The sequence below is a fragment of the Sciurus vulgaris genome, assembly GCF_902686455.1.
Source record: "Sciurus vulgaris genome assembly, chromosome: 10".
Taxonomy (NCBI): Eukaryota; Metazoa; Chordata; class Mammalia; order Rodentia; family Sciuridae; genus Sciurus; species Sciurus vulgaris.
The window spans coordinates 4,431,355-4,458,445 of NC_136470.1; the positions used below are offsets into that span (position 1 = coordinate 4,431,355).

Here is a 27,091-nt window from a genome sequence, read left to right on the forward strand (position 1 = left end):
CCTGTTTGGGTTCTATAATCACCAGAAAAGAAAAGGACTTGCATTGTAATCATAATACACCTGAGGTTGGCACTTTATAAGGAAAAGAGGTTATTTAGCTTTCAATTTTAGAGACTGGAAGTCAAAGGTTGGGAGGCTCCATCTGTTCAGCCTCCAGCAAGGGCCTTCTGGCTGTCACAATATGGTGCTGGGCATCATGTGTCAGGAGTGCATATGAGAGGAGAGGGCAGGTGATACAGTGAGAAAGGAAGCAAGAGAGAGTGGGTGAGGTGAGAGAGTCAGGCTCGCTCTGTACAAACCCAGCCTCGTGGGGACTAATCCAAGTCCTTGGAGACCTGGCCTATTCCCATTCGGCAGCATCAGTCCATTCAGGGTCTATTCAGGCCCTGCGCCAGGCCCCGCCTCTTAAGCCCCCACCTCCACTCCAACAGACAGGGAGCAAGCTTCCAGCACAGGAACCTGTCGGGGCAAACCACATTCAAACCGCACTCTGTGCTTTGGCCACGTAACCAGATCAGCCTTCAGCTGCCCCGTTCCGAGCATGGTACGGAGGCCATTCCCCCGTGTGTGTGCTGAACAGAGCTCGGCTGCAGGGTTAGAGAACTGGGGTTAGAGGTGCCCTGTCTTGGGTTCCCAAGCCCGTCTTTCTAAGTGGAGGTTTTGATTAGTGGAATTCAACTTAGCACAGCTTCAACGTCACTATAAGCGCGTTTGTACCATTTTCTTGGGCAATGTCTTGGGTGTCTTCTGTGGTTTCTCTTTGGCCTGCTCAACTCTCTTCCTCTCACTGTCCACACATTTTCACACCATGATGCGATAAGAGACGCCATGCTCAGCTCTGGAAACCCTTGCACCCTCTCAAATGCCAGCCTTTGGTGTGTCAGGGTTGGGGACTTGGCTGGGCGACCTGGAGCAATCAGGAAGGTGCTGAAGTTCAAGGCCCCATTAGAAGCTGGGGACTTTCAGTCCCACCCCAACTCCCAGCAGGGTGAGGCCTGGAGATTGCACTGACCACCAGTGATGCCATCCTTCAGGTTCAAGGAAACTGCCAGACCCCCCTCGAGGGCGGGTTCAGAGAGCCTGGGTAGCTAAGCCTGTGGACCTGCGGGAGGGAGGCGTGCCCGGCCTGGACGCGCTGCGGGCCTCGCCTTGCCCCACCCATTTCTCCACCTGGCTATTGGTCTGTGTGCTGCGTGACAGCCTTTAGGGTAAGCTGGTAAGTCTCCGTGTTTCCCTGAGTTCTTTGGGCCATCGGCAAATTGATTAAACCCAGAGGAGGGGTAATGGGATCCCTGATCTGTAACTGGCCAGTCAGAACTGTAGGCCCCCACCTGCTTCTGGTGGCCCAGGTCTGAAGCAGGGGCTGTCTGGGGTGACTGGGCCCTTAGCTTGAGGGGTGCGGCTCTACATCCAAGCAGACAGTGTCAGGATGAGTTGAATTAGGGCGCGCCCAGCTAGCATCCTCTGCAACCCGCTTGGTGTGGGTGAATCCCCACTCCTGCCTACAAAGTGACCCTGTTAACACGTGAGTAGAGAGAAAAGAGTTTGCTTCTTTGTGCACACACGTGCACACACACACACACACACCCCCAGGGAAATTGTGTCCTTAGATTATTATTTCTTAAACTTTATTTTCAAACCCTTTGCTTTGTGAGTTCCATTTCAAGGCTGAAAACTGAGAGAAGTGAGGTCTACGTCACCCCTCCACAGGCCACTGTGCTCAGGACATGAGGACACCTGGCCATGCCGCAGGGTGTTGCTGAGGGCTGATCATGAAGCCCAGGGGCTCTTAGAGATGCTTCTAAATCTGAAAATACCATGGGGATTTTTATTTGAGCCTGTTGGGAATATGGAATAAGATAAGTTTAAATGTGATTTCCGAGTTGATGACAAGGACGAGGGCAAGGAAACAGAATCTTAAAAACAATAAATGCATTCGACTGTCATGTACAACTGATTAGAACAAATAAAATAAAAAAAATTAAAAAAACAAGGGTTTACAACTAACATGAGATGAGTGGAGTCATCCAGTTCAGTCAGGTTAAAGCACGAACTGCTGATGTTTCAGAAAGGATGTCAGATTTAGTAATGGAGCAGGAAAGCCCCAAAGCTCCATGGGTGGCTTCCTGGGGGACAGTGAGTTAGGCAGCAGCCCAGGGTCTGTGCTGAGCAGCAGGGAGGGGTGCATGGGGTGGGGGTGAGGAGTGTCCAGACCACAGCTTTCCGAGGCTCTCAGAGCAAAGCTGCCTATGACAGGGACAAAGAATAAAAGAGAAATATATCCTGACTCTTAGGTTTCAAAAAGTTAAAAAACAACAAAACAAAACAAAGACAGTCTAAGCAAAATGAAAATAGGGCGATGCCCAACTTGGGCTGAACATATTTGCTGTGCTGGGATGTAACTGCTTGCCACGTGAGGTGACCCACAGTCGATTTTAAAGGTCCAGGCTCACCTGTCTAGAGAAGCAATTTCTCAGTCAGGGGGTTCACCTGATCCCCGGGCCGCGAGGCCGCTGGTTCTCGAGCTGCACGGTCCTGGGGCAGGGTCGCCGAGCCAGGCTAGCCCTTCACTCCTGCTTCCCCTTGTCATTTCTCAGGGCTCTGGAGGAGTTCAACCCTAGCATGTTGTTGGTTTTCCTTAAAACACATTTGTGGCTCCAGTCTTTTTTCCAGGTACCTGTTAACTTAGGTTTCTGGTCACCTGTGGTGCCCTTTACTTTAACGTCCCAACCTACGTCATCTTCCTCCACAAAGTGTCTCCTCCCCCTGACCCCACTCTTGGGCTGACCTCCCGCTCCGGAAGCCGAAGACCTGTGTCCCAGCACCAGGGGAGGTGGGAGAGGAGGGATTTGGGTAAACACCTATCAAATTCTTGAGAGACAGGGGAAATTGAGATTGACTTCTTCAATCAGACGTGATTTCAGCAGAACTAGAACCCAGGCGAGGCCGACCTGCCTCCCAGTTCTGGGTGAATCCCAACCGCCTGGGGTGCGCTCCTTCCACTAAGATGGGCTCACGTGCAAGAAGTCGTGAGAATCAGCCACTGCAGGGCGTTGGCCCTCTGCTCCTGGGTGCCCGGCTTCGTGAAGGCCGAGGGTGCTGCGGGCTTTGACCCTGGCGTCTTTCCTCCCGGGAATGACTGCATGTCTTTAAGGTGAGAGTTCTGCTGGCCAGGACTGCCGCCATCATCTGGGAGGGATTCACACGGGTGGGACGTGTCCCTCCCTGAGTGCAGCCAAGGACAGCTGTGATGTGAGGCAATCTGTGTTCAATTACAGCAAAATGTTAAATGAGCTGAAAGAGAATTTTTCTGGTCACTTGAATTTGCCTTTTGGACTTCATTAATCATTCAGTCATTAGATCATTTACATTAACCCCTTCTAAGCAGTCCTGAAATACTCAGCTTTCTGGTCTATATTATTTCTCATTTCTGGGCTCTTCAGCACATGGTCCTTGGCTGTGGTGGAAAATCTAGCACCCACCAGGTCCTTGCTCAGTGTTGAAGTAATAGCCCATGGAAAACCTGCTCCGTGGGCGGCTCAGATCTCCAATCCTGACTTCCAGTCCAGAAAGCATTCTGTTTGTGCTTTAGACCTCAATCTTTCCATTTAGAAAAGGCTCTCATAAAACAGTCAAGTGGTCAGTTCAAGGTGATGATGTCTTGTTCTGAAGAACGTCTCTCTTCCGCCTGGGTTCATTGGTTTAGCATCATCTTAAATTTGGGCACTTCTTCTAAAGAGGGTGTTTGGAATAGAGGACATGTCAACTGCTCTCCCACCATCAACCCCAGCCTTGGTGGAGAGTTTGGGGAAGAAGCAGCACTTACAAAGGTTGATAATTTCTTTCTAACCTGCAATTAAGTGTGGCTATTCCAAGAGCAAGTAGCTCTGCTCGTGGCTGAGCGGGAGATGTCTTGTTTGGCTATGGTGTCCTTGAAGCCGGTGGCACGGGGGCCAGCCTGCACACAGGCCGGTGGAACCGCAGATGCTCTGCTTCTACCACGAGGCCCGGGAGCTTTCCTCGCCCGGGGTTTGGGAGTGATGAACCCTGCAGGCTTTTACCTTCTTCCCTCATAAATGATGACAAATTGCCTCGCTGTAAATTTGAAAATCCCTAAATGGCATTTTTTGTCAAAGCCTTTAGAACAAAACGCTTACTCGAAGAGATTTTCCAGTCTTGGGAGACGGGGTGGCGGGGAGCAGGCCTCATTATTATGCCCGCGACACGCTGCCTGTGCACAGAGCTTGCTCCTCACACACTCGTTAGGGACGGTGAAGCTAATGTAGGTGGACAAACAGGGCGCTCTCTTGCATACGACTCCTGTGATGTTATGACCGTCTCCCAAGGGAGTTTCATGGCCACCTCCCTCCAAAGCCCCCAAACACGTGTATTTAATAAGACACTTTAATAATTAGCTGAGGGAGAATTGCCAGTCAAGGGAAAACAGCCCTTCATCATAGGTGCGTTGAGAGCGGCGCGTTCCAGAGAAGCCAGCGATCTGGCTTGTGCTTGAGCTGCTTCCTCTCCTCCTGGCGTTTATATGGAATCGGTAGTACGAGTGGGAAAGAGAGAAGTGTGGGTGTGGAAGGGGAAGCCGGGGCGTAGAGAACCCTGGCTAACCCTGAAATGGCTGGGAAACAGGAAGTGTGCATTCCTAATGGGTGGCGTCAGAAAAAATCTAATGTACTGCAAATCTTTAAATAAGGATGACCCATTATTTGGCCACCTGAGATTTCCATCCTTACCTACTGAACAGGTGAATGTAGTGATTTTCAAATGCTGTGAAGTTCAGCATCCCAGGCTCAGCATCAGACATGGAGAAAGTCAAAATGGAGCAGAGCTGGAAGCTCTCGGTGGAGTTTGTTTGTAATTTTCTTCTCCTGAGTGGATACTACTTACAACCTGGGAAAGCTAAGCATTCGGAACCTCAGAATATTACTTGGGCATCTGAAGAATAAATATGAGTATGTATTCTTGAGATGCAGTAGAAAATGGGTTTGTTCTGAAGACAACCCTGTGACCTTGCTTTGATGATAACAAATTGCTGTCCATGGTCTGCGACTGTGCTGGCAGGAAGGAGACAGAGGGTCTCAGGTACAGGTGGGACCAGGTTTTTTCCTCCCACTGCTGAGCCTCTTTCTTGGAAATGATCACCAACTCCCCTTTTGAATTGGGGGGCAGAAAGGACTTCCAGCATCCAAAGTCTCATCACCTGGATCAGGATAGGACTGAGTCAGCTGAGTGTTATGTTTTGGATGTGACGTGTTCCCCCAAAAGCTCACGTGTGAGACAATGCAGGAAGGTTCACAGCAGACTGTGACCTTTTTGCACCTTGGCCCAAGCTTCAAATCATACAAATCTTCTTTCTGTAGCAATTTGGTTTCCATTTACTTAAAAAAAAAATCACATTTGACACACAACCCCACCCTTTAATCAAACTTCTTCTTTTGCTGTTTTGACGTTGTCTCCATGGAGATTGGAAGAAGTGTCAGACTGGGATCAGCAGCCGTGGGTTCTATTTCTGGTGGCATCTCTGACATGGGGACCTCCTGGGATCTCAGCCCAGTTGCCTCATCTGGGGTCATAACCATGGTGGCAGAAGTGACAGGGATGCCTACTGTCTGCTGAGCACTTTGAATGCACCGGGCCCGGTACCAAGATCTGTGATTGCCACACGTAGTCCTCAGAGCAGCAGAGAGCGTTTGAAACGCGCAAACTGAGTCGGGACAGTCGGAACAATTGCTCAAGGTCACTAGAGGGGGCTGTTCTGTTGACCCCAGTTCATGGGGCCACAGGGCCAGTATCACCCCTCCAAGTCCCCTTAAGACTTCCTTACAAAGTTGCTGACCACGGCAAATCAGATGACCCCAATGCCAGTGAGAAACGGAGCCCACCCTGGGCACTGTCATCTGCACTCATTACGCCTTTCCCAGGATTTTGTTTGGAAAACCCACATAACCAAGGCTGGTGTAGCCAACTCTGGGCTCATGACTTGGGAGGGATCCGATGAGCGCGGAAGAATGTGTCTTTTAATTTTCCATAGAGGTTGACGCCAGCCCACCCAGGGGGACCAGAGGACCCGTTTGCTCATGCTTGTGTCCCTGAGGGACCGGCATGTCTTGGAGGCGTTTTCTGCATGCCTGCCGAGAGAGGGATGGGCTGGGGAAGAGATGAACTCAACTTGAAAATAGCCTTCTCTTGTGGGGTCTATCCATTCCTGTGAGCTCTGGGAAGACTACCGAGGGATAGACCCTAATGGCGCACACACAGTGAGGCTGAGGCGGCTGGGGTGCTTGCTGTTATTCTCGTTGCCATTTTTGTAACCAGATATAAACAGAATGATGACACCTGAAGGTTGAGTGAGCTGAGTGCTACGTTTGGAGGTGAGGTATCCCCGGAAAGCCACGTGTGAGACAGTGCAGGAAGGTTCACAGGAGACACCCAGTCGGTGAATTAATCCCTGATGGAATTGATGGAGTGGTAACTAGAGGCAGGTGGGGTGTGGCTGCAGGAGGGGGGCATTGAGTGCCTGGCTATGGGCTGCATATTTTGCATCTGGAGAGTGGACTCTTACTCTGTTTCCTGACCTCCAGTGCTTCCCTCTGCCACTCTTCCGCCATGATGTTCAGCCTCACCTCCAGCCCCGAGGAATGGAGCCAGCCTTCTATGGACTGAGACCTCTGAAACCATGAGCCCTCAGATAAATGCTTCCTCCCCAACAATTGTTCTGGTCAGATCCTTTAGTCACAGCAGTGAAAAAGCTGACTGAAATAGTGAGAGAGGGCTTCTCTTCTCCATCCAGACCCGGATGCTCGGCTCTGACTGCCCGCCCCAGGCCAGTGCTGAGCACCTGAGCACCTGCCTTCAGAACTGAATCAGATCGTGTCAGAAGAGTCCTCACGGAGCTCTCCTCGGATGAACGCCTCGTTTGTGTTGTTTTGAACTCATAAATTGTCATCAGAGCTCTGGACATTGCAAATATCTCACAGATCACTGTTCTTTATGGATCAGGATGTGAGATCCGAGTCTGTCCACAGAGCTGCAAGCAGGAGCCATGGGGGCCTATGGACAGGTCCAGAAGGGACCGCGGAAGCTGAAAGGCGTCACAGAGCTCGTCATGAACAGCGGAAGAAGAAGAGGAAGGACAAAGACAAGGCGAAACTTCTAGAAGTGATGGGAACAAGCAAAAAGAACAAAGAGGAGACGCAACGTTGCCTGGACAAGTGGACGCTGGTCCAGGCGGCCTTCGAGAAGATGCAGGAGAAGCGGCCAATGCAGAGGGTCCTGAAGAAAGCATCCAAAACCCACAAGCAGAGAGAGGAGGACTTCAGGAGGCACCTGGAGTCACTCACAGAGCATTACGAAATCCCCAAAGTCAGCTGGACCAAGTGGCGTCCTGGTCCCCGCTGTGGAGGAGCCTCGAGGGACAGCAGAAAGCGAAGTTAGGATCTCTTTGGCTGCTTTGGTATTTTCTGGAAACGTTCTTTTACGCACACCCATGCCTCTTCTGCTGAGAAGGTACTTTTCAGAACTGTATCACCTCAATCTGGAACTTGATTAAAGTAAGACTGTCCTTTAGTTAATTTTGGCTTTTTGGTAGCACATTGAAGGCAATTAGTTTGCATTGAAAGTTCTGGATTTATCTAGAGGCTAAACTGAGACTTGCTGTATGAGTTCCATGTTAAAGTTTCTAGAGTTGTATCTAACACTCTGAGGCCAGCCAGCCATCTTCGCCTGATGAGATTGGACTCCAGAGGACAAGAAGCTAAAACCAGCCTGGCCCAGGACATGCAGACCCCGCCAGACCCACACAGGCTGCTCTGACCTGGGACTTACGTTCTTCCATCCAGGCCCTGGGGAAGCCACGTGCAGCTCTGTGGCCTTCGAAGGGCCTCCTCAGCTACCTGTTCAATGACGCCATGCAGCCTGGGTGGCAGAGCAGCCGCCTAGACCAGGATGGAAGGTGAATGTAGGCCTTGTCCCCTTCTGAGCCAGTGGCCTGTTTTCAGTCCCTCTCCCCAGGAACCTTTTTCCAACACCATCTGGCGGGTGCTGTGTGGCAGCGTTGCTGACTGATCACAGCTTCCTCTGTAATGGAGTCCTGGTGCATCTGCCTCAGCCCTCAGCCCAGTGGCCCAGGTGTGTGTATCGAGAGGTGGCACATCACTTGGAGCCTCTTTGGCATTCCTGGCCCAGGGACCCTCCTGGGGGACAGACCAGGGCAGAGTCCCAGCACAGAGATGGGTGCAGTGGAGCCGCAGGACCCAGGTGGAAGAGCTGGGGTCTTGGAGGGTCTGCATGTGCCCCGGGAGGATCAAATGGCAACCCCGAAACCACAGAATAAAGCAAAACCAGCTATGAAAAAAAAATGTGAGATGGCTAGGCCCTCCCAGCAGCGTCCTTGCTGCTGAGTCGTGGAAGGTTGTGTCTGAAGCTCCTGCCGCTTGCACGATCCGATCGGCCTCCTGTGACTCGGGTCACCTCGTTGCCTCTGTTGGATGGTCCAGGGGTTCTTGTTTGCCTGTCTGATCGCCAGGAAGTGGTTCTAAGTCAATCACAGGTCACCGTAGCATCTCACTTTTCCATTATATCCTTGCATCTCCTGACAACAGTGACCTCCTTACCTGTCGGTGTTGCTGCCCGCCTTCGGCACCAACAGAGGAGCGGTGGGCAGCTCTCTTGCCCGTCACTGCCCGCCTTGGTGGAGCTTCTGGAGCCCTGGTAGATGTCGCCGACGGCGGCGTCTGCTTTCTCACAGCGCAGCCCTGCAGGGAGACTTGCCCACTTGGGGCCTTTCTCTACCGGGCCGAGGTGTGGGGCTTCCACATATTGTTCTTAAGATTTTGATGCTGATGCTATTAAGTCTTTAAGACTTTTAGTTTGAGGTTAAAAGTCGGCAGGGTTCTCTGGAAGGGTCACAAAGCTGTGCAGGGGAAGGCGTCCCTCGGGCACCTCCTGCTCCTGTGGCTCACTCCAGGCAGCCTCCTGCTGGCACATCGCCCTCGCCGGAGGCCCAGAGGAAGCTGCTTTCAGCTGCTCTGGTTGCATTTGGGTCAGGGGTGCCTTTAGTGCCCTTGCTTTCCGCCTCCACCTGGGCACGACCTGTCACATGGCTGCAGGGTGAGTTTCAGTGGTGTTTGTGACCTCTTAAAAATGCCAGGGACCCCATGAGGCTGACCCTGTTTCTCAGGTCTCCATCTCCACCTTTCTCTGCCAGGCCGTGCACGGCCCTCAGGCCTTAGACTTCCTCGCCTCTCTGATTATACCGATTTCCAGGGTAACGAATGCCTGGCCCTCATCACTATTTCCTGCTCCGTTTGAGCCGCAGGCCTCAATTATGGAGACACGTCCACTCGGAATTCTGAGTCCTTTGGAACGCTGGCAGTCCTGACTGAACTCCATCTCCTCTCTCTGTGCCCCTCAAGACCAAGCTGCGAGCCAGTTGGTGAAACTCTCTCGTGTGTAACCAAAAAAAAGAACTCAGGAAGTGGAGGGGCAGGTGGGTGTCATGGTGCCCTGGTGTGGCAGCTGAGGTGCAGGGGCACGGGGTTTCGTGGGAAGGCCTGTCTCAGAGGCTCTGGTGTGGTAGTGCGTCTTTGAGCCGAGTACATCAGTGAAGGTGAAGTGTATTTTGTTTAGAGTGAGCCCTTGAGAGGAGGTAGTTTGTGGGTTACAAGGTGAGGGTCTCTGGCCACCACTTGGTCAGTTAAATTATCCAGCTACTGCTTCCTGCCCTTCCCAGGTCTTTTCCCACCAAAAGAGAAGTTCACTCTCCATTTGTAGCCACGTTTCCCTGTAAAACTCAAAGCCTTCTCCTTATTCACGGTTCTGCTCACAAGCCAACGCTTCTCCTCTCCGGTGTCAGGAGGTTGGGGTTGAAGGAGGACAGAATTCCCCTGGAGTGCTCTACTGTATGAGCTCTACGGTGACAGCGCATCACGGTGCGGAGGTGCCAGAGAGCTAGAGGGACCGGGAAGGAGACCCAGTGGGCTTCCGTGGTCCCGGGGTCTGTTCCATGTGGGGTTCTGTCTTCTTCCAGAAATCTGCTCAACCCGACTTAGCCCTGAGGAAGGCTCTGTGACGGACACGAAGTGAGACCAGACCTGAAAAGTGCCCAGAGCTGAGCTGGCCACAGGCTCAGCCCCAGGGGGTGGGGTCCGAACCTTTTCTCTTGGAGTGCCAGCTCCACTCTCGCTGGGCGGAGCCTTGTTCTGTCCCCAGTGTGGCCCATCCACTTCTGCCATTCCAGGGCTCTCCAATTCCTGGAGGGCAGAACCTGGGCCTACCTGGGCCTACCTGGGGATGAAATTACGGCCTCCTCTTAATATTCTCTCCTTGGGATCCATGTCAGCAAAACTGCAGGAATAATAATCCCGTTAAAACTCAGCAAACATCACCAGGTACTGGACACTGGGCCCCAGGGAGTTGGGCTTCATCCTGGGCAGGTACAAGTTTAAATAAAGCAGCAGTCCTTCACAGTGATGAGTTTTTGCAAAGCGGAGCCACAGATGCTAATTTGGGGGTTCTGCTGTTGACAAATCCTCAAAAAGGCAGATTGCATTTACAATACCAGGCGGAGACTTGGTCTTTCTCCTTGACTCTGCTCCTTGGCAGAAAGGTAGATACCAGACCCCTTTGCCCTCGGGCAGATGGCCTCTGGAGGGGACTTTGGAAACCTGACCGAGGACACACAGAGCCTTCCGTATCACTAGGTGGGCCAGGGCCTCTGTCAGTGGAGGCTGGACAGCCTGGTGAGCACTCCCACATGGTGCCCCTGCCATGCGCCACTATCTCATCAAACCCTCAATAACCACAGTGGAAGGTTTATTGTTATCCTGATTGTACGGGTAAGAAACAGGCCCAGGGAGTTAGAACAGGGACGATGTACTACCGCGGGGGGCAGGATCCAAACCAGACCTGTCTCCTGCTGGAATACTCCCTCCAACCTTCGGCATTCCTCGTTCACCAGACTGCCCATCAGAAATCAGCTGGGGTCTCCTGGGCCTCTGAGGGGGTACAGTGAGTCCATCCCTTTTGCACAGTTCTGACCCCCTTCTCAGCAAACCTCTGGAGAAAGAAAACTCCTTAAATACTGAGGTTCCTCTGAGAGGGCTCCTCTTGCCTGAAGGCAAAGACACACCCTCCCGTGCACGGTGCTGGGGGCAGCGTCCTCACCACCCAGGGGCTTCTGGTAGGTCAGTGACAGGTCCGTTTGAGGTGGAGGCCACGTTGGCCAGTGCTGTTCCACAGGGAGATGCACAGTGACATTTAGACTAAAATGGAAGGCAGCCACGCAGTCCTCTGTCACACGTTCAGCTGTGCTGGCCCTAATCGTGGTTCTCGCAGAGGAGCCTGCGGCCTCTGGTGCTGGACAGCGTGGCCGGCTGGCTCCCCTCTGCAGCCGCGCTGCCTCTGGCCCCACGTCTGGAGGCAGCACCGTGCTCTGCGGACGTCTCCTCCTGCAGCCTGGCTGGCTGGGCCCTTAGCCAGATGTCGCTGCTCTTTCTCCCTCCCACATCCTGCCACTCTTCCTGGGTGCTGCACTTGTGAGTCGCAAGGTGCCATCTGTGTGGGGGGAGGGGGGTTGCGAAGCTTTCTTCAAAACAGCATTTTAGTGTCCTGAAAAATGCCCCTTCCCCTCCGCTGGCGCGTGATTCAGTAAATAACCATGGAGTGGCCACCACAGGCAAGGGACGCTGCTCTGAGTTTAGCAAGGACCATCATGGCAGCCGACAGAGCCCGGGCAGTCTCACCCAGGCTGCCGGCCACACACCCAGCAGCTGAGCCCACTGCGAAGCGGTCAGTGCTGGGCGTGGCGAAGCTGTCAGGCAGCCGCTGCTCTGCGGTCTACTTCTGTCTTCGTGCTGTTAACGTCTGCACTGATACCCCCTTCCCCGGCGTGGGCTCACGTGCTTCACACGGGCAGGTCCCCAAATTTCAGTAAGCACACGGAGATGCGTGACTGTGGCCACAGTCCACTGCTAGACTCCCTCCTACCTGTGTCAGGCATGTCCCCTCCCCACGTCCTTCCCCGGCCTGTCCCAGCTCCCCCTGCTTTAGAGTTGGGTCACCTCTCGGAATGGGATCCTGTGATGGAGCACCTGTCATGACTGCCCCTTTCACTTAACAACGTTTTTGAGATTTAGCCAGGTTGGAGGATTGTTTTAGTTAGCTCCTTTGCCACTGGGGCTAAAAGACCCAACCAGAACAATTGTAGAGAAGGAGAAGTTTATTTGAGGGCTCACCGTGGTTTCAGAGGTCTCATTCATAGGAGGCTGGCTCCACTCCCTGGAGCTCGAGGTGAGGCAGGACATCATGGTGGAAGAGCGTGGTGGAGGGAAGCAGCTCACATGGTGATCAGGAAGCAGAGAGAGACTCCACCTGCCAGATTCAAATACATACCCCATAGCCACGCCCCCAGTGCCCACCTCCTCCAGCCACATCCTCCTGCCTCCTGCCTCCAGTTACCACTCAGTTAATCCCATCAGGGGATTAATTCACTAACTGGGTAAGTTGTAACCCAATCATTTTTTTCTCTGAACCTTCTTGCATTGTCTCACATGTGAGCTTTTGGGGAACACCACATCCAAATCATAACAAGGGTGTATCAGTCCTTACTTCCTTTTTATTATCAAATGCTATTTACCACACAAATGTGCCACATCTTGGTTACCCATTCTGCAGTTGATGGACATTTACTATATTTCACCATGTAATCATCACAGATTGAATGCCATTTTATTTTTATTTTTTTGCCAAAAAGTACAATGTGACCATTATGTGAAACTTGATTAAAAAAAAAAAAAACATTGTGGCAGTATTACTTAAAAACCATTCATTACTAAGTTGTCTTTGGTGAGAGATTAGGATGCATGGAATGAATACTCACGAATACTTGTTCAAATTGAATAGTCCAAGTCGATGCACATCGTACTTCACAACAATCGAGCAAATATTTTTCCAGTCTAAAAATGAAATGTTAACACATTAGTTGCTATTGATTTATGGAGTATAATCAAAATATTACACTTGAGAAAATGTACTATGGCTTTGTGAAGTAGGAGCTGACCGAGCTCAACCCTCTCTGTCTGGAGATTCTGGGACCCAGCGTTGGTCCCACGGGCTGGTGCCGCCCTCAGGGCCAGGTGGTGAGGTGTGCTCACGGTCAGTCCTGCAGCTGCTAAGCGGGCCACACAACGGCGGCTTTTGGAAATGCACTGACACCGTGTGTGCACCGCGAGTTCCAGGCTTGCTTTCTGTGTGTGAGAGGACGAATGGGCACCCATTTGTCACCAGTGAGTACATGACCCCTGGGTTTAACTCAGAAGCCGTGTGACAAACAGAATCCTATCATGTGACGATTATGCGATGGAAGGTTACCAACCAAATTTTGGACTGAAAAACTAGGGAGTGACAGTTGTGAGGTGTTGACGGTCAGGCAGTGAAATATGGTGGGTCTTTTCTAAGTTTCGGCTCCTGTGAGGGTGCCACCGACGTTGTGCCAGCAGTTGGTAGGTGGACGTGTCTTCATTCCTCTTGGCTGCGTCACTCACTGCAGGTAGAGTTGCTGGGTCGGACAGTAAACTTGCATTTACCTCTTCAAGGAAGTGCCCAGCTATTTTCCCCAGTGGGTGCGCCTTGTCCGTGCCACCAGAGGACCTGAGTTCTCCACATCCTGCCAACACAGTCGCTGTGCCTCTTGTTTACAAATCGCAGCTACACTAGAGAGTATGAGCTCACAGCTCTTGGTGGTTTTCGTTTGGAAAATAGTCCATCAGTGGCTTGCCTCCCCGTGGGGGTGTCCGTGCTGTCCGGAGACCCTGGACTTTCCCGAGCGGGGTGGTGCAGACTAACTCTTAGGCAGGCCAGGTCGCTTCCAGGGAGGGGTGGGACTGCTCAGGACGGGGAGGCCGACTGAGCATGTCAGTGGAGAGGGTGGGGAGGCTCCTGCCGCAGTCAGAGGTCAGACCCAGGACGAGGAGGCCGGTCTCATGGCACAGCAAGGCCACTACTACTGCTATGTGAGGGAGAGAGTGGCTGGGGGCCACGGGGTGGTTCCAGCCCACGCTGAATGGCAGGTGACGTGTGAGCTCCGGTTTTTGTCCACTTCAGAATGGTAACAGTGGTGTGTAAAGGCCAGGCCAGCTTAGACCCTCAAGGTCAAAGGTAAAGTTTAGTGGACAATATCTGGGCCTATTGACCTCCTGATAGTCTGTTGAGTAGAGATGTTGACTGATAGAAGGACATCAAACATATTTAATAATTTCTACTATTAAGATATCATTTCACTATTTTTTAATTTTTTTTGTGGTGCTGGGGATTTGAACCCAGGGCCTTGTGCTTGCAAAGCAAGCTCTCTACCAACTGAACTACATCCCCAGCCCTTGTTTCACTCTTTTTAATAAAGAAGGCTAGTGTCTCAGGTTACTCTCAAGGAGACAGATGCAGAGATAATTTTCATGGAAGAAACCTGGGCATGGGGGTGCCCCCAGGACAATGCTGTGAGGCAGGGAAGCAGTGAGCATTGGTGCTAGGGAGAAGCCAGGCTGGGAGGAAGTCCTGCCAGAGCCTCGGCTGACCCCCTGAGGGGCACTGGAACTGGATGCTTATTCAGAGTTGTCCTGCACCCCATTGGGATCCAGCAACACCCACTGACCAGTCACTGGGGAGAGAGATTTATGGAGAGGAGGATTCTTTACTCAAGGCCGATTCACTGGAGGTAGCCAGCTGGGACCTCTCAGCAAGCAGCACACCTGGGAACCAGGAGAGGGAGGACCTGCGTCCTGAAGTAGGAATCGGGAGGTTCCACCACAAAGCGGAGTCTCACAGTATCCCAGTCCACGACACCCACCACAGAGTGGAGTCTCAGGCTGCACCAGGCCACAGCACCCACTGCAGGGGAATGTGGGGGCAGGAGGTCCATGAAGCTGAAGTTTGGCTGAGGGCGCATAAGGTGATCAAAAGGTCAAGGGGTGGCACTGGTTGCTTAGTGGCCATCTGACAGCTCGGGAGCAGACTGCCACAGAGGCAGGTTTGAAAAGCCACGTTAGATCACAGGCTTCGGGTCATAGGTGTTATCCTTGTACAGAAGGAATTCACCACAGTCCTAGGTAGTCATTCAGCAACAGAATTCAATAATAATAAGCCACTAATCAAATATTCGTGGTGCTTTTCATTACTTATTCCCTCGGGTCTGCAGTGTAAGACTGATTTCTCATGATGCTGAGACTAAGGGGAACCTAGCCCTTGGATATATTTGTGTATGCCATCACGTTCTCAGTTTTCTTGGACCTCAGGGTGGTCAAAACGAAGGATAAGTTTGAATACCTCCAAGAGTTGGAAATAAATCAGATCACTTTTTGCCCAAGGTCATCCAAAGCCATTTGTACAGTAATTCTGCGTTTATGATGTAAGAGCTAGAATGAAACTTTAAATATCACCAGACATCCGCCAGATAAACTTGGAGGAGGAATGGGTTCAGCACCCATGACTGAGCACCTGTGGACGCTAGGAGCGGGAGCCCTGAGACCAGCAGGCATTTGCTGGGCACCCGTGGTATGCCAGGCCTTAGCTGATCCTGTGGTCAGGTGCTACCGTGCTGGCCCTGCCCCTGAGGAACTGGCATCCAGGTGCGTGGGTGGCAAGGTGGAGTACGCTCTGAGGGCACAAAGGGGGACATGGTGCGGCCAGGCGGGGAGGATGGCTAGCTGGGGGACATGGCGCGGCCAGGCGGGGAGGATGGCTAGCTGGGGCCACGAGCAGGGTTCCGGGGACCTGAACGCATGATGAGAAGGCCTGTGGGGCTGGAGTGCAGAGGACGGGGCGGGGTCCCCACAGGGAGAGGATGGCACTCTGCACCAGGCCAGGAGGTGTCCCAGAGGGACAATGTGCCAGGGTGTGGGCTAGGTGGCAGGGCACACAGAGGGTGGCAGCACGGTCGAGTCTGCGATGACAGAGGTCGCCCTGCACGGGTGAGGAAGGCGAGGACTGGTTCCCAGAACCTGAAGTGGGAGGACCTTTGTTGACAGAAACAACAGGCCTGGGAGGCCCAGCAGGGAGTGAGCCAGGGGCTGAGTAACCGACTCGAGGGTGGAGAAGGGGAGATGGTCACCTGGGGCCCTGGAGACACGACGGGCCCCTTTAGGCTGGTGACCATGATCTCATTGTGACAAAAATATTCCCAGTTCTGATTCTCTCAAGTGACAGCCAACATTCCAGATGTGGACACAGAAGCACAAATATGTCACTTTGTAGGAGAAAAGCCCTTGAAGGGGAGGCAGGGGAGGATCGGCGGCCTGAGACGGGGCACCGCGAGCTCCAGCGGAGAGGACACCTCGCGCACGGTCAGACCTGTGTCGCGGCCTTCCACGTTCAACCAGGGTCAGCACTTGGCTTCGAGGGGGTGCAAGTCACCTCCATTGATGGCACCGGGCATCCTTCCTGGGCATCTTCTCAGGCTGGGGGCAGGCCATCGGGGGCCTGGGAGTGCTCCTGGGACAGAGCTGTTCTCACTCCGCCACCCTCCTGGGGAAGAGGGGAGGCAGGAGCATCCGAGGCTTCATTTGTATTTGGGAAGCAAAAGCCTGGGATCACATCTGCATCCGCCATCTGGCAGATGTTCCGTAACTGTGTTCAAAAGCGTGAGTTCTCAGCTGTGCACCACTCACGCAGACATGGGGGAAGAAGACGGAATGTAGGGATGAGGGCTCCCTTTCCTCTTGGTAACTCTGTTCCCACTTACCTTTAATTCAGTTCTTCCAAGGAAAACTGTCAATTGTCCTTATTATAAGCTGTCAGCAAACACAAACTTCACTGTGGCCCTGAGCAGAGGGACAGTGCAGGTCGGGACTTGCCCACCTGCTGGTGAGGTACAGCCAGCTGACTGACCCCAGGACGTGCACATCCTGACCTGGAGCTGGCAAAAGGGAATTCGAGGTGTTTTTGAATTTAACCTCTTGACATGGGCTCTGTATTATCCATTAGGCTCCTTGTGATCTCAGGGATTCTTACCAGGGAAGACTGGAGATCAGACAGACTGTAACTGATGTGATGAGGGAGTAAGAGGTCGCAGTGATGAGAAAGGAGTCGCAAGCCATGGAACACAGGTGGGCTTTAGAAGCAGGAGGAGACAAGGAGGCAGACGCTCCCTGGAGACTCCGGTGGACTGCAGCCTGCAGGCATCTTGACTTAGCTGTGAAACAGAACTTGGATATCAGGCCTCGGAAACTATAGGAGAATAGATCTGCTATTTGGGGCACATGATTTGTTATAGCAGCAAAAGGAAACTGATACTGTAGGACAATTACTTGAGGGTTTTCCTTCCCTTGTGCTGGCCAGCTGTCCGGCTGAGTGTGTGTTGCCGACTTTCCTTTTTTTTGATTCAGCGCCCATCTCCCATCTCTACTGACGGGCAGTGTAAATCCAGAATTAGTGAGGAGGGACCTTCTAGTTTAAACACAGTCACATTGGAAACACAATCTCTGAAATAAGAAAATGGGAAATTTCTCTTTTGGCCCAGGCTTTCTCCTTACAGATGGGTCTCAACATTACCCTTTGCCTACCACACAGCTGCTGATGTCTGAAAATGTCAGTGTCCAGGGGGAATTTGTCCAAAATATACAAGCTTATTCCTGAAAATGAAACATTTCAGAAGCTCAGGCTGTGGTTTTAATTAGGGCAAATAATTGGGAATGGAACTTTCTCCCTTATTTATGTTGAATTCTTCGATTTTAACTTGTTCCAGTTTTAAAACCTTTTTAATTTTCTCTAATTGTTTTCTAAGTGACAATGGATCCTGCACATGTAGTCTGAAACCCTTGAAGCACAGAAGTTGCAGACCTAGAGAGCACTTGTGCTTCGGCAGTGCAGACGCTCAACGTGTGGCTGTGTCTTTGTGGTTTACTTGGGTGCTTGCTTGATTGTCCCTCTGTGAACAGTCACCCACATGGGCACGTCCTGCTCTAACATGCTCCTAATGGCAGCCACTGCGCTTGTCACCTGTGCCTTCTGTTATTGAAGGTTCTCTGTTGCACATTCAGATTGTTCCAGGAATTTTATTGCTTGTTCATATGCTTTTGCCCATTTCTTTCTTTCTCTTTCTTTCTTTCTTTCTTTCTTTCTTTCTTTCTTTCTTTCTTTCTTTCTTTCTTTCTTTCTTTCTTTCTTTCTTTCTTTCTTTCTTTCTTTCTTTCTTTCTGGTGTGCTATTAAGAGAGAGTTTTGTAAATTTTATTCTTTCTCCTCCTCCATCTCCTTCTCTGCCCCTTCCTCCTCCTCTTCTTTTATTTATCAATTTTTAATAGATATATGCACTTTTTTAAGGTCATTGTTTATCTTTTAATTTTGCTTATAATAAGATTTTTTTGGGCTATTGAAGTATCATTAAATTTTATGTAATCTAATCTGTTTGGCTGTTCCTTAGGGGCCTGTCTGTGATAATAGTTATTCCTTATTCTTTACAAACTGATTTTTTCTATTTGTGTGGCATGCACAGATCCTGACAGTCTTCTGCTTCTGGATCAAATGTGTGTTTTGTCCTCCACTGTGGGGCAGGGCCGTCTGTGACCCTTAATACCCACTTAATTCATTCCAGGTTGAGAACAACTGTTCCCCCCCACACATATACATATGTTTACCCTAAGTCTATTGGCTAACTTGACAGAGTATATGCAACCTTACCTTAAAGGAGCTCCAGGCTAAGATCAAATATATATAGTGTTGTGTGGCTCCATAAAGGTATACACACTTACATTTGAGTTAAACACATAAAAATAATTTCCATCAAATGAAGGACATTTTTGTCTTCAGTAAAAACAAAATTCTTAGTATATGGCTTCTGTTTCCCACTATTAACAGATAAAACAAGAAAAAAAAACAAGATCCTTTCACTTGTATTAAAATATGATGAAAATACAACTGATTTCTTTCTAACGGAGAAACCCGAGCTGGAGTAAGCTCTAGGCTTCTGGAATTTCCCCATTCAGCTCATTCTTTGCTTATGTTCCAAACAATTGCATAAAAGCAATCCCCAACAAGTGTTTATAGTGGCTGCACTCCGAAATACTGATAATGAATTCTACATAACAAGCACACTCTTTCCCCCGGCTGTTTGCATTTGAAGTATACATTTTGCAGTAATTTTGATGACTTCATTTTGAAGTGGTTCTTAACAGACATTTTGGAAATGTCTCATGTCATGAATTTATTCATAAAGCAGCTTGTCAAAAACCTTAGCGTTCCTTAGGAAGAATGTGTCTCCGAGACGTGGGTGGTTGTTTTACCTGTACCCTCCGCCATCTTGAAACGTCATTACTCATTTCTGTTTCCTGTTGGATGTTCTAGCTTTCTGTCACGGGGTTGTAAGACGGTGGGGAAGAGAGACCATGACACTGAGTTCCGACTATGCAGCCCCTCTTACTGCTGTATATATATTCCCCTCCAAGTAGCATTATAACTTGTCTTTGGGAAAGGGTGGAAAACCAGTGATGGCCTCCTTGGAACAAGAGAGTCAAGATAAACCTACAGCACTGATTTTTTCAGATGCTAATAATCCCTAATGAGAACTGATAGGCCTAATGTGTTTTGTTCCATAAACAAGTCACTAAGTTGCCAACAAGAGTCAGCATATTCAGAAGGAAGGTGTGAGCTGCCCCATTGAGGACATTATCTGGGGACTAGAGCAAGTACTGGAATGTTTTAAAGAAACATCTTGGTACTTATAACACATGGTTCCTATCCTGATCTCTTAGAGGTGAGAAAAATAAGTGTCTGCTCTTGTTTTTCCATTCTGGAAATTAGAGTTGGAGATAGATGCTCTTTCTGGAGCCCTTATCAGACCTTAGTCTCAACATGTATCCCTGGAGATTTGCCTAAGATGCAAGTTCTTGGGCAGAGTGTGAGATTCTGTATTTCTAAACAGCTGCCAAGTGATACTCATACTGTTGCTGAGCCAAGGACACACTTTAAGTGGTTTCTGATTCTAGCTGACAGGATGAAGGGACCAGAGCCCAATCCCAATAGACTTAGGACCTCTTCTCATAAAAGGGCATGTGCTTACGAGGCAGAAGAGTGTGAAGGGTAAAAGTCCAGGCTGACTGTGAATCCTAGGTCTGTTATTGCTAAGTTGTGGGTAGTACAACCAACCTTATAGAGTCAGTGGTCAATGGCAACAAGGACCTATTTTATGTGTTGGACTGAGAGTTGGTCATTGCTCTGCTCGCTCAGGAATCCACACTGTAGGGAGCCTTGTCTGGGACTTGCTGTCTCCCCCACATTTGGGGGGAACCTGCAATGACTCTGAAAACTGCTCAGATTGCACATGCCATACCCACTCACAGGCCAGAACAAGTCACATTGCCCAGCTCGATGTGGAGCAGAGAAGCAGACTCCTCCTACGCACCTCAGCAGCTGGGAGGCTTGCCCCAGTATGACAGGAGTGAGAGTCGGGCGAGGGCAACTCTCCAGTCGCTGCTGTGAGCTCTTGTGCTTCCCTGGGCCCTTGGAGGGTTGAGAGAGCTGAAATGGACAGCAATGGCACTGACCAGGCACCCAGGAGGCCGCAGTAAGTGCTGGTTATCACAACTGCTGTTTTTATTCTTAACCCTTCCAGATCCTCTCTGCACAGTTTCCGCACCTTTGAGGTGGAGAGAAACCCTGCTTCCTATCTTTCGTGATAGGCGAAACATTCTGAGCCCTCCTAAGCACCACACCCACAGGCCACCCAAGGCTGTTTGATCCATCTGATGCCCACCTGCTGTTCTAGATGCCTGGACCTCCACACCATCATTTACTTCCAAGTAGCTTGAGGTGATGGCTTCATCTCTCTGCCCATCATATTTTCTGACTTTTTGACTTGAGTCCCAGATGTCTTGATTTCCTTGTCTGGTCTGTGATTTTTTTTTTTTTTTATTCTACTGACATTTATGAGTATCCAGCGTAGGCCAGCTGTTGAGTAAGATAAGTGTGAGTAAGTAAGTAAGTGTGGTTATTACAGAATAAAGGCTTGCCAGTGCCTTTTACATATTAGCCCTCATAATTACTACTTGTCACGTGGGAAATGTGGGTGCAGAGGTGGGATGCAGCCTGAATGAATGGCAGTCTGGGACGCTTGCATGTGCTCAGGAAGCCAGGGAATCACCAGAGGCTTACAAGTGGGGCATGCGTATGACCTGGGCTTCGGGGAAATTGAGGGCGGTGTGGAGGTTGCAGGAGAGGCTGACAGTTGGGTCCTAGGTAGAGAATACAGGGGCACTACAGAACATGGAGTGAATGGGGTGTGGATATATGTGTTTGTCAGAGATGGAAGTAACCAAAGGCTGCAAACCTCTGAAGATGATCATGGTTCCATGACCAGCACGAGAACTTGGGGAAGGGCAGGCAGTGTAGGTGAAGAAGGAGGCTTGCATTCATCTGGGGGCAGGAGTATAGGCACAAGGGAGCAAAAGTATAGACACATTTGGAAAAGGGGTTCAGGTATCTACAAACCAGCTATCCAGACTAACCAGTGGAGGACCCATGACACAACACAGATCAAAGAAGTATCAATCTCAGTGTCTGAAAGGAAAGTTTGGCCAAGAGCCATACGGGTCAATACATGCTGAAGACGCAGATCTTTGCTAATGCAGAGGTTCATATTTCCAGAGGGATGAGGATCTTTTTTAGTTGGACTAAGAATAGGCTTGCTCTCTCCATGATGCTCTTGCTTTTGGAGCTCTGTGTTGCACAACAGAGCTGATGCGTTAAATTTAACTGTGATTTAAACTGATGTTGCCTGAGTCTCCAGGGACCAATGAAGCACAAGTGGGGCGGAAAAAGCAGCCACTTCTATTGTTGCCCTAATGATAGAAAAGATCTGAAAATCAGACGCATTGGGTCAGCCTCACTGTGCAGCAAGGCAAAAATGAATTAATTATAAATAAGATGAATAAATAATTTAAATATATCACTTATTGCCTCTTTATTGCTCAACACTTGAAAAATTATTTCAATTAGAAACTTAAACTCAGTTTGAGAGACGATGAAGAGTGTGCTGCTTAAGATAAATGGAAGTCCCTTTGTGATATAAAAATTTGATTTTGCAGTATGAGCTCTATTAAAAAGAAATTAATAATCTCCAGAAAAATGAGGTAGCACCAAGAAAGGTTGGCCTTTTCCCATAGAATATGGCATATTTTAAGAGGAGAAATTTATATGCTTGGTACAGAGATAAAAAATCAAAACCACAAAATACTATCAACTGTCCCCCCAAAAAGAGTAAACTGTTTGCTCCTCTAGAGTTCATATTAAAAGCATGGAATGGATGTGCTGGTCTTATTTTTTTTCTTTGCCCAAGAAAATGTGTCATTCCTTCTTTTTGTTTGTTGACTTCATAAAAATGTGTGAGAGCACTTTCTTAGTTGTTGCACCTTCAGGGAGAGGGAGTCACTTGTGACTGAAGCAACACGGGACTTTATCCCAGACTGGCACGTCCTGGAAGGTTGGTTGTAGTCCTTTGGTGTTGAAAGGTCCTCCCTGCCCTGTCCCTTGCATCAGGTGCCAGTGCCAGCATGACTCGTGTGTCCACCTGAACCATGGCATCTTTCTTACACAGAGCTCCAGGCAGCCACCCAAGTTGACCCGCCTGCATCTGTCCCGAGATCATGGGCCTGAAGCAACTTAGTGAGACCCCACCTCTAAATAAAATATATTTTTAAAAAAGGCCTGGGGATGTGGCTCAGTGGTTGTGGTTGAGCCTGGTTCAATCCCCAGTACCAAAAAAAAGAAAGATCTGCAAGAAAGAAAGACTTCAAGAAAGATCTTGAGTCTCCAAATATAAAGAAATGATGAGAAGAGTGAAATGTTGATTACTTTGATTTGATCAGAGCATGCTGTTTGTCTGTACTGAACTGTCACACTTGCCCCAGGAATATATATGATTGATACATGTTAATCAAAAGTGAAATAAAAATATCTATGAAAATAAAAAAGATCTTAAGGCCTAAGAGTTTGATAATTATATGAGCCACTTACCTATCCATCACTGTGACGCCTGAAATAAACAACTTAGAAGGAGGAAAGGTTTATTTTGGCTTATGGTTTCTGTCCATGGTTGCTTGGCCCTGTTGCTTTGGGCCTGTGGCGAGGCAGTGCATCACGGCAGAGGCACAGGGTAGAGGAAGATGCTCACCTCTGGGCAGCCAGGAAACAAGAGAGAGAGAAGAAGGGGTTGGGGGTCTCAGCATCCCCTCCAGGGCACACCCAATGACCTAACAGCCCTCCACGAAGCCCACCTCCTACAGCTTCCACCCGTGCCCAGTAGTGCCCCAGGCCAGAGACCAAGCCTTCAACATGTGACCTGGGAGCCACCCAGGTCCAGTCCATCGCAGGATCACCTTGTCAGGCGCTGGTTCCATTTCCTGATTTGCCAACTATATGTGAACACCCGTCACCTCGTGTTTCCTTTCACGCTACAGAAGTGAGATCTTTCTATCCGAATATGGACAAAAGGGCCCGGAGTGGATGCTTAAGGAAATGAGCACACATACCTCTTCTCCAAGAACCGGCCCCTGCCCCTCCTGCCACCAGCGGAGCACCACTTCCCACCGAGGCCAACGCATAGCCGGGGCACTGGCCCGGCTCCGAATGCCACTCAGGCAGTTCTGCTCAGCCTTGAGAGTGGCAGGAAGGCCTCAGCAGAGGTTGCCCGCAGTGCCTCAAGGTGCAGGCTGCTCTCCCGGGGGACAGGGCGTCGCCCTTGGACTCACAGATATGCAGGCCACTCTGCAGGTGCAGCGAGGGCCTCCGCTGGCCTGATCCTGAAATCTCCCTCATGTTTGCAGACACCTGGTTTTGCGGCCTTCAGGTAGAATTCTGTCTTCCGCACATCTCGTGCACGGATCTCTGCACCCCTCTCTCCTCTTGCAGACTGGATCGCGTTCAAGTTCGGGTGCTGAAGCTGGACTCTTAGTGTGCTCCATTTGAAGCTTGGTCTCTAAGGAAGTGATTAAATTAAACTGAGTCCTTTTGGGTGGCCCAGATGCACTCTGACCAATGTCCATATGAGAAGAGGAGATTAGGACGTGGGTGTGGATAGAGCCAGGCTATAAAGGCCCAGGAAGAAGGTGCCATCTGCCAGCCGAGGAGAAAGGTTGCTGGGGGAAGCAGCCTCTCCACACTTCTACCTTGGACTCCAGCCTCCAGGGCCGTGAGGAGTAGATTCTGTCACCTAAGCCACGCAGTCTGTGGCCTTCTGTCATGGCAGCCTAGCAGACTAAGACACTATCCCTGCTCCTAAAGCCACAGCGGCAGCCTCCGCCTGGGAGACCCACACCTGGGGAGCTGCGGGAGAGGCCTGCAGGCCTGGGCTTCAGAGGGTGGGGTCAAGACCACGTGAGGACAGTCACGCTTACTTACCGCCTGACAATTACATGGCCTCTTAGAAACAGACAAGGAGTCATTTGTTTCCAGACTCCAGGCTACAGTGCACCCTTCCACATCTTATGGTCCTGTTCGTTGTGCACACAGCTGACTGTCCCCTGACACTTCAGAGCACGCTGTCAGTATTACCTGGCACCTGGTTCCTTCCCCCATGTGCCAGGGCCTCTGGGAAGACAGACTAACATGCCTGCCGCCCGCCACCCATCTGTGGGAAGGCAGCAGCAGCTCAGCTCTGTGTCCGTGTCCATGAAGATAGTTCCCCTGTTCCATAGAGCTCCAGGTGTGCCTTCTGGGAAGGACAATAGCCCCAAGTGAATAGTCCCTATTTATTTGTACATGGCCCCTAGAAAATTTATAAATGATTTTCTGTTTGTTGTACTTTACTCTAGAGCATCCAAACATTTTGGTTACTTTATTGCATCAGAGACCACGTGTGCACACACACCATACCAAAAGGTACACACGTGCACACCTTCTCACCACAAACCATATACATACCACACCACACACATGTGCACACAGATGCACATCCCACAAATCACATACCACACACATCACACACCTCACAGTGTATGTACACTGTATATGTACACAAACACCACTCACACATAAACAGTACGCGCACGCATGCACACCACTCCCAGCACACATGATGTGCATACATATACCACACACAGACATGCTGCATGCCACAGCCACACACAAGACACAGTGTGCACACACAGCACACACAAACACAGACTATACACATAGCACACAGCATTCACATACACACCACACAGACACACACCACATAGCATTCACCCCACAGTGCACACACATGCACACACACACATGCACACAACACTCACTTTCACCATTTCTGTGCCCAAGAGTCAACAGACCTGATGGCCTGTAGGAGTGATTGCATGGTAGGCTGATAGAAATGTGGGCCCCACGGGCTTCGAGGTATCCACGTACATGACTATCCCATACAGTGTCACTTAGACTTTAACACATGGAAGGACAACAGGTCCAGAGGTACTTGGCAGACAGCAGAACAGGTTGTCAGGACCTGTGTGGATTCCATTACTCCGGAGACAAAGTGGACTTGGATCAGGGCCTCTGAGGAAACCTGCAGCAGGAGGTTGGAAAGGTGGACAGTCCCTCCTGGGGGTTTTGCTGAGAGGTTTAAGGCTCCTGTGAATTCTGGGTGTTGGACTCTGAGCCTCTGCTAACTGGGGAGGAATGGGAATCAACCAATCCTGCGCTGATCCTGAAAAGCAGCAGCCCAGCCCTGTGTAGGAAATATGAGCAAGACCTGCTGATGCTGGATCTGTGAGGCCACCCCTGGACCTGTCTGGACAGTGCTGTGCCCAGGGTCCCAGCACTGGGGCTGGAATGCACGTCTAAAGGCAAGAAATAGAGCAGAAAAAGCAACTACTCCTTCCATGGTGTGTGATGTTTTAATTACCTGGGCAGCTTCTCAGGACGTAATGAAACCACTGCTACGATTATCAAATTTTATCCCAATCATTTACAAAGCTGCACAGCCACTTAAAGGTGGGTCACTTCTGGCACGTTAGCATACGGAGGTTCTAGAGCATGACTACATCAAGGTTCTAGACTGCCTTTGATCATGCTCAGGGTCTAGAGCAGGCGTCAGTCTGCTTTACTGACCCACACCAGGAACCATTCCCTGGGGGCCACTTCTTCATTAGAGTCAAAGGTGCAAGATTTGAGTTCTCCTGTACAAGTGTGATTCCTTTTTATCTCAGTTCTCTTCCTGTGGATTCAGACTTCGCCAGTTAGCTTCCCTCATCTTTTGAGTGCTTCAGTGCTTCTCTGATATTATTCTCTATCTGATAGTGTTATCAAAGTCGTCTGCTCTAACAGCATCTTTCAACAGATGGGTGTGCAATATTGTCCCTTCCAAAGCATAGGAGGAAGCGTTTATGACGAACTTCTTTTCGTAGTTCCTCAGTAATACCTTATTATTGTTTCAAGCTTAATGAGGATCAACTATCTGCCAGGTAATAACATAAAATATTAATATTAATATTAATTAATTAATATTAATTTCTAGTAGAAATTCTAGGCTTGGATTCTGGTTGCCAAATAGAGAACAATTCTTTTAAAGGTTACATAAGCTAAGACCACGGCAATGTAACATTGCTGGATCCACAAAATGGTGTTTAAAAACAAACAAACAAACAAACAAACAAAAGGTGAGTTGCTAAATAAATATTTGTGGTTGATTACTACATGTCTCTATAACAATCTGGTTTAAATTAGAAGTTGGATTGTGACTTTAGACTTAAATTAACATGAATGATGTAAATCATCAGGGGTTCTGCTATGTTAAAAAATTCACACATAATATTTTGTAGGGAGCTAGAAATATTGTGTGCCAAATTGCTGAATTTATAGAACACTGGAACTTGGAGATTAAAGATAGCTATTGCCAGAATTCGCTTAACATCAACAGCTTGAGGTCAGGAAAATTGGAAATAAGAATCAGCAGTCCCACATAAAAATAAAGTGGAGCAAGTGTGACTCTGTGGGTGAGGTTCCACTGAAGCTGGGATTTTGTGGCCATTTCCCAGGGACTCAGTTATATTTCCTTCAGTGAAGCCATTAAATCAAAATCTCTCCCCTCGCCAACCCAAACTATGCTCTGACCCAAAGGGGAACTGAGT

General features: G+C 49.8%; 1 protein-coding gene and 1 pseudogene across 2 annotated transcripts in view; both read left to right on the forward strand.

The window, feature by feature from the left end:
• Window positions 1-27,091, forward strand: part of DSCAM (DS cell adhesion molecule) — a 738,606-nt gene that overhangs the window by 19,467 nt on the left and 692,048 nt on the right. The gene's annotated exons all lie outside the window — the stretch shown is intronic.
• LOC306670900 (protein FAM32A-like) lies at window positions 7,055-7,678 on the forward strand (annotated as a pseudogene). Its single transcript has one exon. The product of its transcript is annotated as a protein FAM32A-like (transcript).